Source organism: Lactuca sativa, chromosome 4, assembly GCF_002870075.4.
Source record: "Lactuca sativa cultivar Salinas chromosome 4, Lsat_Salinas_v11, whole genome shotgun sequence".
NCBI classification, from domain to species: Eukaryota; Viridiplantae; Streptophyta; class Magnoliopsida; order Asterales; family Asteraceae; genus Lactuca; species Lactuca sativa.
The window spans coordinates 171037857-171049489 of NC_056626.2; positions in this window are offsets into that span (position 1 = coordinate 171037857).

Consider the following 11633-nt stretch of genomic DNA (forward strand, 5'->3'; position numbering starts at 1 on the left):
CCGGGCCTTCAATCCACCTGGTCCACTCTCTGAGTCTACAGTATGACTGGTCCGCCCGCACCGGGCCTTCATTCGGCCTGGTCCACTCTCCGAGCCTCGGCACGTCTGGTCCGCCCTCTTGGGGCCTACAGCCTATCCGGACTGCTCGATGGGCCTTCGGGACAACCGGTCTGCCCTGGGTATCTTGGCCTACAGCACAAAGCAGGACCCGCCTCAACCCAACCCCAGTCCATCAACCATGTGCACATAAAACATACAATCATATAAGAATCCACAGTCAACAAACCGATCAAACAGATCACATAACATATCATCATCCTAACCAGGATACCGACCTAACCGGTCACTAGCATAGCAACACCCTAGATCTCAGGATACTGATCTCAACCAGGTCTCTAACATATACCATCCTAGCTACCAGGATGCAACATATCAAAGCAATAACATACAACAAATACCCGGATCTCATCCGATAAAGGGCCGGCCTTGGTGCCTTAGACCCTGTTGATATAGTGAGGATAACTCACCTCGAAACTGCCAGCTGAAAAGATAAGATCCCGCTGCTCCAAACTCCGACACGAACTCCTCCACTAAACAACACCAAAGCACTGAACTCAATAATTACCAAAATACCCCTGGAAGACAACTGGTCAACCCTTGGTCAAAGTCAAAGTCAATCCTTGACTGACTCTACTCGCCGAGTCAACCCGATGGCTCGCCGAGTCCCCATGCTCAGCATTTCCTTCAATCCGCGACCCAACTCGCCGAGTCACCCCGAGATTCGCCGAGTTCAACAACTCTGAGTCCACTCGCACATAACTTACCAAGTCACCCCTTGACTCACCGATTCACGGCTCAACTATAAAAGATTGGGACTCTTTGACAAGACTCGCCGAGTCTAAGGCTATCTTCAACCTACTCGCCGAGTTGTTCTTACAAATCGTCGAGTTCCAGGCCATCTTCATCCAACTCGCCGAGTTGTTCTTCCAACTCGCCGAGTTCCAGCTTATCTTCAAGCAACTCGCCGAGTCTACCCATGTGACTCGCCGAGTACCACCGGGTCTGAACCCATACCGAGGCTTTCCAAGCCATGCAGATGATCCAAACCATAGATCTACCCTTCCTAAGGCCATCCATCACGTAAAGTGGCAAACTTTACGTGAATCCAAGGAGATCTAGGCATTTTCACTCTAGGGTTTGGGTTTGGGACAAGATAGATCCATCAATCACTCACAAATAGGGACTTTTATGCATTCTAACCCTTCTCCATTCCAGATCTGAGGTAGCAACCTCGGATCTAACCTCTAACTCCAATACACCAAAGGTCATGATCTCTAACACCTCCAAAAATGATGAATCTAGATAATAGCATCTCAAACAATGAAATAATACCTCAAAAGGAAGCCCCAAGAGAAGGTTAATCTGAATCCTTGCAAAGCCCTTTGACCCAAGACTCTTCTCCTTCAAGATTTCTTCAACAATCACTTTTCTAAGCTCCAAATGCACTCTAATCCCTCAAAATCGCGCCTCAGGGCTTTCTGGATTTCTACAGGGGGTAAAGAGGCTGGGGAGAGAGTATAATGTTCTTTATATAGGGCTCATCCTCCGGATTTAGGGTTTTCTCCACTCAGTGCCTACTCGCCGAGTCCATCCGCTGACTCTCCGAGTCGGCCACTTAACACGCGACCAAAGTCGCGACCCTACTCGCCGAGTCCATCCATGGACTCGCCGAGTTCCCCTTCCCAAATTACTCTTTTAGCCCTTCAACTTTACTCTTGATATTACGGGATGTTACATAGGGTTTTTCCCCAAAACTGGCCAACTCGTCGAGTCAGTCTTCTGACTCGTCGAGTAGGTCACTAAACCCACGACCAAATCGTGCTCCTGCTCGTCGAGTCACCCATCTACTCGACGAGTCACTTCCTCATTTGAGGTTTTCTTCTCTTTTCCGGCCTTCTGAATTAAGGGTGTTACAATATAATAGTTGTGATTTTTGCTGGTAGCGAAATAGACGAAAAGACTGAAAAATGGGCATAAAGCTACTCAAATGGGTCTGGTCCAAATACTTAAACCTAAAATATTATCATCTTCATCTGTAGGGTAACCAAAAAATCTCTCAACTAGATGTTGGAAGAAGGTTATAGCGACTCGTTTGAAAGAAGTTCTTATATGGAAAATTGAGTAAACTAACTACTTCCTAATATTGTTTTAATAATAATAACCTTACTTATTTATTTATTTATTTAGTTATTTTTTTTTTGCAAAATGACCATTCTGTCTGGAATCGGTTATTTCGGACCCGGTTTTGTATTCGGTATATTTGTGGTTAATGGGTCCAACCCAGAAATGTGACCCCCCTATAAATACAATTTAACCCGTTTTAGATTTCATTTCGAACTCTCTCATTTCGGATTACCAGCATTTGGGACAACACCAAAACTGAAAATGTCTTCTGATAGCGATGATGAGATGCATTTTGTATATGTAATTTTTCATTATGTTTATAATTATATGTCTTTATTTTATATTATAAGTTAAAGTCTGCATAATTTATGCATTTAGTTTGGCATTATTAGTTTTCCTTTGAATTTTGTTGGTTTAAAGACAATTATAGGATCATATGTAGTAATAAATGTATGCTACATCAAAAATTCTCACCAATAACCTTCATTTTCACTAGTCCGGAACATGTCCAGAATCCGAAAAACATGTCTGTAATAAGAACCCCTCTGTAATTCTATGAATATTCTAGAATTTTGTTCTGGATTTTAGGTTCGAAATTTCGTTTTGGAATTTAGGTCCGGAATTATGTTTGGAAATGTGTATTCAGTAATGTCCTCCGGAACATACATACAAAAATGCCTAATTAATTATTCTTATGATTGTACCATGACAGAACATGCAAAGCGGTTCTCACTACAACCTGCATGCCTTAACTTGGGCGTGAAATCATGGTTCGTTTAAATAATCGAGCAGTTTGTGGGTCTTGTTTACATAATCATGTTTTGGTGGTTATGTGAACATCCAGATAGGTGTAGAATGTCACTCTTTACTATGTTATTATCTTATGTGCAAGGAATTTAATACTTTTGATCCAGTTGACCTATAAGAGCTTCTATTTCTTTTTGGCGACTATCGGGTTTGCTTTGATAGGAAAGCATTATGCTTGGTCATCGACTTGCAGTTCGGGGAGTATTTCCACCCCAATTCTGATTTTGGAGAGTTCAGACAATGTGTGTTCCCATTTGTGTCGCTTTCACATTCGGTGAGAGTGGATGACCTTATCTACGTGTTCAATAACTTACTTTATCAATTAAGTGATGCAAACGCGGTGAGAGTCTCATTGTTTTTTATACTAGAGCAAGGATTTTTGGGAAAATACCCTCGACAGTCGGTTACTAATGAACATATGGCACTCATCTCTAATTTAAACAAGTTTAACAGGTATACAATTTTTTACACACATTATACCAGATTATACATATACTTATTAAGTGTAATTGTTGACATTTGTACCCACGAGGTAGAGTGATATGGGATTTCACTTACAAACCACTATGTTTTACGTTTGACAAGATTGAGGATCATTTGAACCCCAATGTGTCAAGAATCTATAATAGACACACATATACTTTGCAGGGATTTGTCTATGCATTTAAGGTATGTCCATTATGTTTAAATGTTTTTAAGCAACAAGTATTATATCTTTATTAATTTGGTTAGTTGTTTGACATCATAATTTTGTAGATTTGGATCATGGAGACATTTCCTAATAGTAGTATAGTTGGTTCCGCCATACTGAGTGTTATCCTTTAGGCAGTTGCATGCCTCAGGATGAGGCGTCTGCACACTGTTGAGTGTGAACATATTCTTGATGTTACTAATATATGTAGCTTAGTTCACCTTATAATTTAAAAGTTTCTATGAGAAAATAACTTAATATTAACCTTTATATATTGTTTCATGCAACATCCCCCAACAAATTGTTGTAGCCTAATCAGTAAGAGCGTACTAATTTGTGGTGGATTGAGAGTGTCCCATGGATAGATGTTGTATATCACCCTGATGTTTGAGTTATGGTTTTTTCTCGTGTGTGTTTTAAACAATTTCCTTATGACGATGTAGCAAAAACAACTTTATGTTTCCGAACAATGTAAAATATTCTAATTTCATACAAATATCATCACGAGTTTTTAAGGTCAACAATATCATATTGTTGACTACTATTTTGACTAGTTTTAACGTTAGATCTACTCTTAGACTTAACTTTACTTTTAGCAATTGACTTAGTCCTACTAGAAGTTTTAGTTTTTCTTGAATCTACAGGAAACTGAGCATCACGGTTTCTGCTTGTGTGCCCGATCCTTTGGAAAACAACTGCATTTTTCTGAATAGGACCTTCTCCTTGGGATGGGATATGGTTATGGTTTCGTGGTCGTCCGAATTTTCATTTGTCCATCAATGGTGGTAATACAATCATCACATCATCCGGTTGTTCATATTCAGATAGAATTGGCACATGAAACACAACCTCTCTCTATATGGCGATCGATATGTTTCCGTTGTGAAGTACGATGACACCCATTTATTGTAGTGTTCATATCTCAGTTCCTTGGATACAATCATTGCATGGGAACAAGGTATGCCTGACAATTGCCATTTCTTACACATGCATCAACGAGATTCCAAGTTTACTATACTAATTTTCATTTGGTCGGTCACCTACTATCTACTTTGATCAATCTGGTATACCCGAAAACCAAAGTATTTGTTGATCCTTGTTGAGAGAAGAACTTGAGGATAAATTTGCGGAAATATAAGTTAATATCAATGGATCTTTTGATAAGTTCAATAATAAAAAAGTATGTGGAATGATGAATATATATATATATATATATATATATATATATATATATATATATATATATATGTCTGAATAGGACCTTCGCCTTGGGATGAGATATGGTTATGGTTTCGTGGTAGTCCGACTTTTCATTTGTCCATCAATGGTGGTAATACAATCATCACATCATCCGGTTTTTCATATTCAGATAGAATTGGCACATGAAACACAACCTCTCTATATAGCGATCGATATGTTTTCATTGTGAAGTACGATGACACCCATTTATTGTAGTGTTGATATGTCAGTTCCTTGGATACAATCATTGCATGGGAACAAGGTATACCTGACAATTGCCATTTCTTACACATGCAGCAACGAGATTCCAAGTTTACTATACCATTTTTCATTTGGTCACCTACTATCTACTTTGATCAATCTGGTATACCCGAAAACCAAAGTATTTGTTGATCCTTGTTGAGAGAAGAACTTGAGGATAAATTTGCGGAAATATAAGTTAATCTCAATGGATCTTTTGATAAGTTCAATAATAAAAAAGTATGTGGAATGATATATATATATATATATATATATATATATATATAAGGTTGTAATTGGTTGAGAACTCATAGTTTCCCGAGAACCCAAGAATTAAAAGTGGAGCGTTAGATCAAAACTAATTCATTAAGGGCATGATCGTAATCTTCTTGATTTCATTTAATGTTTAATTTTTTTTGTTATTCTACATATTAATAGAAATGTCTAAAAAACTACATAATAAATCAAATTTTCAGATTTTTTAAAAAAAGTATTTTTTTCAGTTTTTTTTAAAGTGCAGATTTTTTAATTTTTTAAAGAAAACATGAATTTTTGAAAAAAAAATTTCAGTTTTTTGCAGCTTTTTAAAAAATAGTATTTTTCATTTTTTTTTAAAAGTGCAAATTTTTAGTTTTTTTTATAGAAAACATGAATTTTTGACAAAGGATTGAAAAAAATATTAAAAAAAACTGCATTTTTTTTTATAAACATTTAAAATTCAATAAAAAAACTGGAATATTTAAAAAATACTATATTTTTTTAACCAAAAAAGTCAACATTTTTGATACATTTATGCATATTTTTACAAATGCATATATGCATATTTCATATACTATAATATTTGTAAGAAAATCATAAGAAAACTCATTTTATTTACTAATCTATAAACAAAATACAATAAGTATTTTATTCGATACAATATAAAATATAAAAAACAAAAAAATGCTACAAAATTTCAAAGCATTTTCATTTCTTCGTGTCAATATTTCCATATTTTCTTCAATTTATCATTTTCCAACTTTTCAATATTCACCAAAATTTCTTCCAAATCTATAAGAAAATTAAAAAGAATCTGATTGATGCAAAAACACTCACAAAAATACATACGTGATTTACATGTGAATCACATGTAATTCATATGTGATTTACATGTGAATCACATGTAATTCATATGTGAATTACATGTGATTTACACATGAATCACATGTAATTCATATGTGAGTCACATGTAATTCATATGTGACTTACACACGAATCACATGTAATTCATATGTGAATTTCATGTAAATCACATGTAATTCATATGTGATTTACATGTGAATCACATGTAATTCATATGTGATTTATATGTGTGTCACATGTGATTCATATGTGATTTACATGTGAATCTCATGTAATTTATATGTGAATTACATGTTAATCACATGTAATTCATATGTGAATTATATGGGAATCACATTAATTCATATTTGAATCACAAATGAATCACCAAGTTAGTATGAGAAAAAATATGTACATATATAGATACCAAGTTAGTAAACAACTATATGAAAAAAATATGTACATGTATAGATACCAAGTTAGTACCTATATACCTGCACATTCCAGGTTGTTTATTGGTTCTGGAGATAGTATTGCATTTGGAGATGGGGTGATTTCTATTTCTGGAGCCTACCATAAAACAATGTTATTTTGAAAAAAATATTTTTCAAACAAATAATCAAAAACAAATTAAATAATACTATATACCTGCATATTGCCTCTGTTGATAAAAGTTCAGATGCCGAAATGTCATTTGTAATAGATTTATAGGATTAGTATTAAATCAAATAATATTAAATGGTTCTAAAAGAAACTTTAACAAATACAGGATAAAATCAAGGTAAAAGTTCCAAATCAAACCTAGATATATACAATAAACCACCTTCAAAATCAAATAAGAACCAATATCACTAGCATATAGACAAAAAAGAATATATCAAACAGTAAAATTGTATTTCAAAACATCAAAATCAGGAATCAAATTGTTAGAGACACAGGAAGGAAGAAACATGTCGGTAAGAGCGAGTATCCCAAGCCCTGGCAGTGTCATCAGACTAGACAAAATTGTGGACACAATGGGGGACAACTCTTTTTGGATGTGCAGAGGTTGTACATTATGATATTGTGGATGTGCAGAGGTTGTACATTATGATATGCAAATTGTACCATTCAACTCTTTTTGGATCAATGAAGGATGAAATACAATAAGGGGTGACCTGAAGCAAGAGTAAAGAAAATTACATCACAATTATGGACACAATGGGGGACAACTTTTTCAAATAATCCATCTTAGTGTACAAAGAAATTCAAACTTTTTTATGGATTATGGTGGGACCTTTGACTTTATAAGTATAATATACAACACAGTTAGATTTTAAACAACTAATCATGAATTCACGATTCATCTACGCCTTTCGCAATTCATACCAGATTATAATATTACATTTCATGATAAACAAATAGATTATATATATTTAAAGTGGAAGATCGAATTAATATAACCGAAAAAATAAGAACATCAAAGAGTTCTAAAAATTACCAGTGAAATTATCGGAAACTTTGAGGGAAGAAATCGATTGATGGATCGCTGGTAGAAATCGGCTTGGAAACCGGTTGAAGAAATTGATTTCATTTACAACGAGAAAACAATTGTAGCAGTCGTTTAGATGCGTGAAGTCCGATGGTCAGAGGAAAGCGATGTTGATCTTGGAGATGTAATCATCGAGGAACTGATGGCAACGGACGGGAAGTTAGCGTTCGCCAGCAGATCTATCATCGAAGGTAGAGTATTGGTTACCAATCAGTCGATTGATTTTTCTATATTTAGCGATTGATTTCTAGATCTAGATAAACATGTGAGAGACAGAGAATAACATGAAGAGATGTGAATCGGTTGTCGAAGATGAGGTTGCGATCGATCCTCTATTTGAGATCGGGCAAAGGAATTGCCATCTCAAAGGCAGAATGTCGGTGAAGGAATGTGTTTGTCTGTGAGAGATAAAAGGAGAATAGGGACGATGGTGATTGAGGTCAATCTAGGGAAGATGGGTGAATCAATGAAGAAGATGACGTGAGTGAGAGAGAGAGAGAGAGAGAGAGAGAGAGAGACGCAAATGAGATATTTAATCTGGGGAATTAAAAGAGATATTTGATACCTAGAATGTCCATGATTCATTTAAAAACATACCCCCTTCTTATTTTGTTTATGTATTTAAAAAAAATGCCATAATGCATCTTGGCCATCATTTTTTTTATCCAACGCTCCACTTTTAGTTCTCAAGTTCTCGGGAAACTATGATTTCTTAAATGATCCCTCATCTCTCTCTCTCTCTCTCTCTCTCTCTATATATATATATATATATATATATATATATATATATATATATATGGGAGGTGACACAATAGCCCTACAATGTTTTTGAATTGATGGATTCAGTCCCTAAAGTTATTTTCTGGCTTTTAAGGGTACAATAAAGTAGGTTACGACCTGCTCTTTTTGTCCCATTCAACCTGCAATGGCTGGTACACCATGCGACAATGACCATTTAGACCAAAAAAACTCACATTATGCCCTTATAAAGCCAAAAAAAAAATAAGTTTGGGGTTCATTTAAACCAAAAATCACGAAATCGACTTCTTGTTCATCAATTGATTGATTGTTTTAGTTGCTTTGAGTTATGAAGTATCTTCACTCTTCTAAAGTCGTACATCGTGATCTAAAACCTGAAAATCTCCTTGTGAATGAAAATTCCAAACTTTAAGTATGCAATTTTGGGTTGGAGAGAATGAGGCAAGGTAATGAATAGTTCATGACGAAATATGTTGTCACACGGTCGTACAGAGCGTCAAAGATTCTCATTTGTTGCAACTATTATGAGACTTCTATCGATGTGTGGTTAGTCAGTTGCATCTTCACTGAAATTCTCAGTCGGAAAACGCTTTTTTCATGGACAACATGCATGAATTAACTGATAGTGATAATAAACATCTTCGGGAGTCAAAACGAATATGATATTGGATTCATTGATATCGAAAAAGCTCGAAGGTTTATAAAAATTTTCCTTTCATAATAGGGATTTTTTTTCTTCTTTATACCCGACGGTAGATCCTATGGCTCTAGACTTGCTGAAGCGGAAGCTTGTGTTTGATTCGACGAAGAGGATAACGGTGATGCAGACTCTGTAACATCCCTATATGACGGTTTTGTTTAATCCAATGAATAACCCGAATGCCCATCATAGAAATTGGAACTGGGAGGAAGCAATGTTCGCCTGTGAGTTGGTTCTCCCATCGAGCATAAGTGTCGATTGAAGTTGATTTCTTGATTTTTGGTTTAAATGATCCCCAAACACTAGTACAAAACTGGTCTTTGGCCAAACAAAAAATATATCACTATAGATATTTTATGACATTTCTTTTTCATTAATGTGTAACGAAAGGTCGCATCATTAAAGGTAATTTTTAGTGACGTTTAATTATGGTGTCTATAACCCATAAAAACCGTTACTATAAGTAAAAACCGCCACCATTGGGTACCAATTTTTGTAGTTTTTTCAATCATTTTTTGATAACCGTCACCATAAGCTACTTTCCCTCACAAGTTGTTTTGTTTTTATGACTATTGCTGACTTTTAGTGACACGTAATATATTAGAACATGATCATAAACTAGTATAGTCACATGTTTTTTCATTTTTCATCGCTATTGTTGACTTTTAGTGATGCAATATATATTAAACAATGACCATAAACTACTTTTCATCATACATTTTGTTTGTTTGTCATGATTATTATTAAGTTTTAGTGACACATCTTTTATAAAATTGTGACCATAAACTACTATTAGTCACATATTTTTTCATTTGTCATGACTACTATTGAGTTTTAGTGACCCGTATGTATTAACCTATGACCATAAACTACTTTTAGTTATACGTTTTTTGTTTGTCATAGCTATTATTGACTTTTAGTGACACACAATAGATTAAACGGTGACTATAATTGACCTTCAATCACACTTTTTTGTTTGTCATGATTGAACAACTTAAAATCATTTATATATCAAATATTGTTCAATTAACATCATGTATATTGTTCTGATAAACAACTTAAATTAATAAACATAGTATACAAATTCTCGAATATATTAAAAATGTCTTATACAATTACATACAAAATATAATAAATGTTTAACAACTTAGTTTAAAGCAAAAACTAAAAACCATTTGCTGGATTACCGAGTGTTAAATTATCTCATAAAACTCGTCAATTGCTATTTAAGTTGTGTTTGTATTCATTGTATTTCTATTATCTCTCCATGTCTTTGAACTTGTTCATGTAATTCCCATTGACTTTAATCTACACCAACTCTTAAAGTTATGCTTACCTTTAACTTTCCAATTATGCCCCTACGCCAAAGTTAAATTATAAGTTGGACATTTATATAAGTCATATTATGGTTAGGAAGCAAAGTTAATACCAATAATAACACTCTACTTATGTTTCTTTAAACAAAGAAGCAACATACTTACAAATAGATACAAAATTTTCGTTGTAAATTACGTTGCTACTATGCGTAAAAAACTATAATTGTATTTCTATATGTGGAATAGGATATAAGTAAGTTACCTATTATGGCCACACAAGTATTTAAGAAAATAAAGCATACCATAGTTGTAGTTTATCCCTCTTGTTGATCTATCATAAAACCTCATAAAAATATAGAGAAAGGGATATCATTAGAAGCCATATTGCCCATATAATATTATTTCAGATCAGATTTTCAACTATAATAAGATTTCAGCCTCACACTCGCAGCAAGGATAAAAATGTCCATGGATTGTATGTTGACATGCTATTTCTTGCATTTTGCACAAATAAAAATGAGTAAGGGGCACCTAAGTCTATAGTTTGAATTCAACAACAAGATCATCCAAAGGAACACACTTCTGTTTCTATAAATAAACAATACATATTCATTTTTTTTAGCAGAAATAGGAAACTTTGAAAAAACTAATGTTAATTCATCTAAGATAGCAACAAGTTATGTAGATATCATGGTGTACCATAAACCCAAGTTTTGATACCTTTTTGACTTCATTAAGCTTTCCTATCTCTTACCAGCCCTTAAAGGAATAAAGATATAAAATGGACTTCTTCTACACCAAAAATGAAAGCATTAGGGCAAGTAATTAGATTTACCTACAAGATATGACCAGATATCAATACTGCAACTGATAAAATATGACCAACCAAAAAGGTTCGATGCAACATATACCCATCAACATACTTGCATGCACCCTCATATTCAGAACCTAAAGAGAAGATAGGGGCATACTCTAGCCACTCATCAATCTAAGAAAGGGTAAAATAAACATAATGTAATTAGTAATCTTGAAACAAAAACATAATATGTGCTTTAAGATGGAATT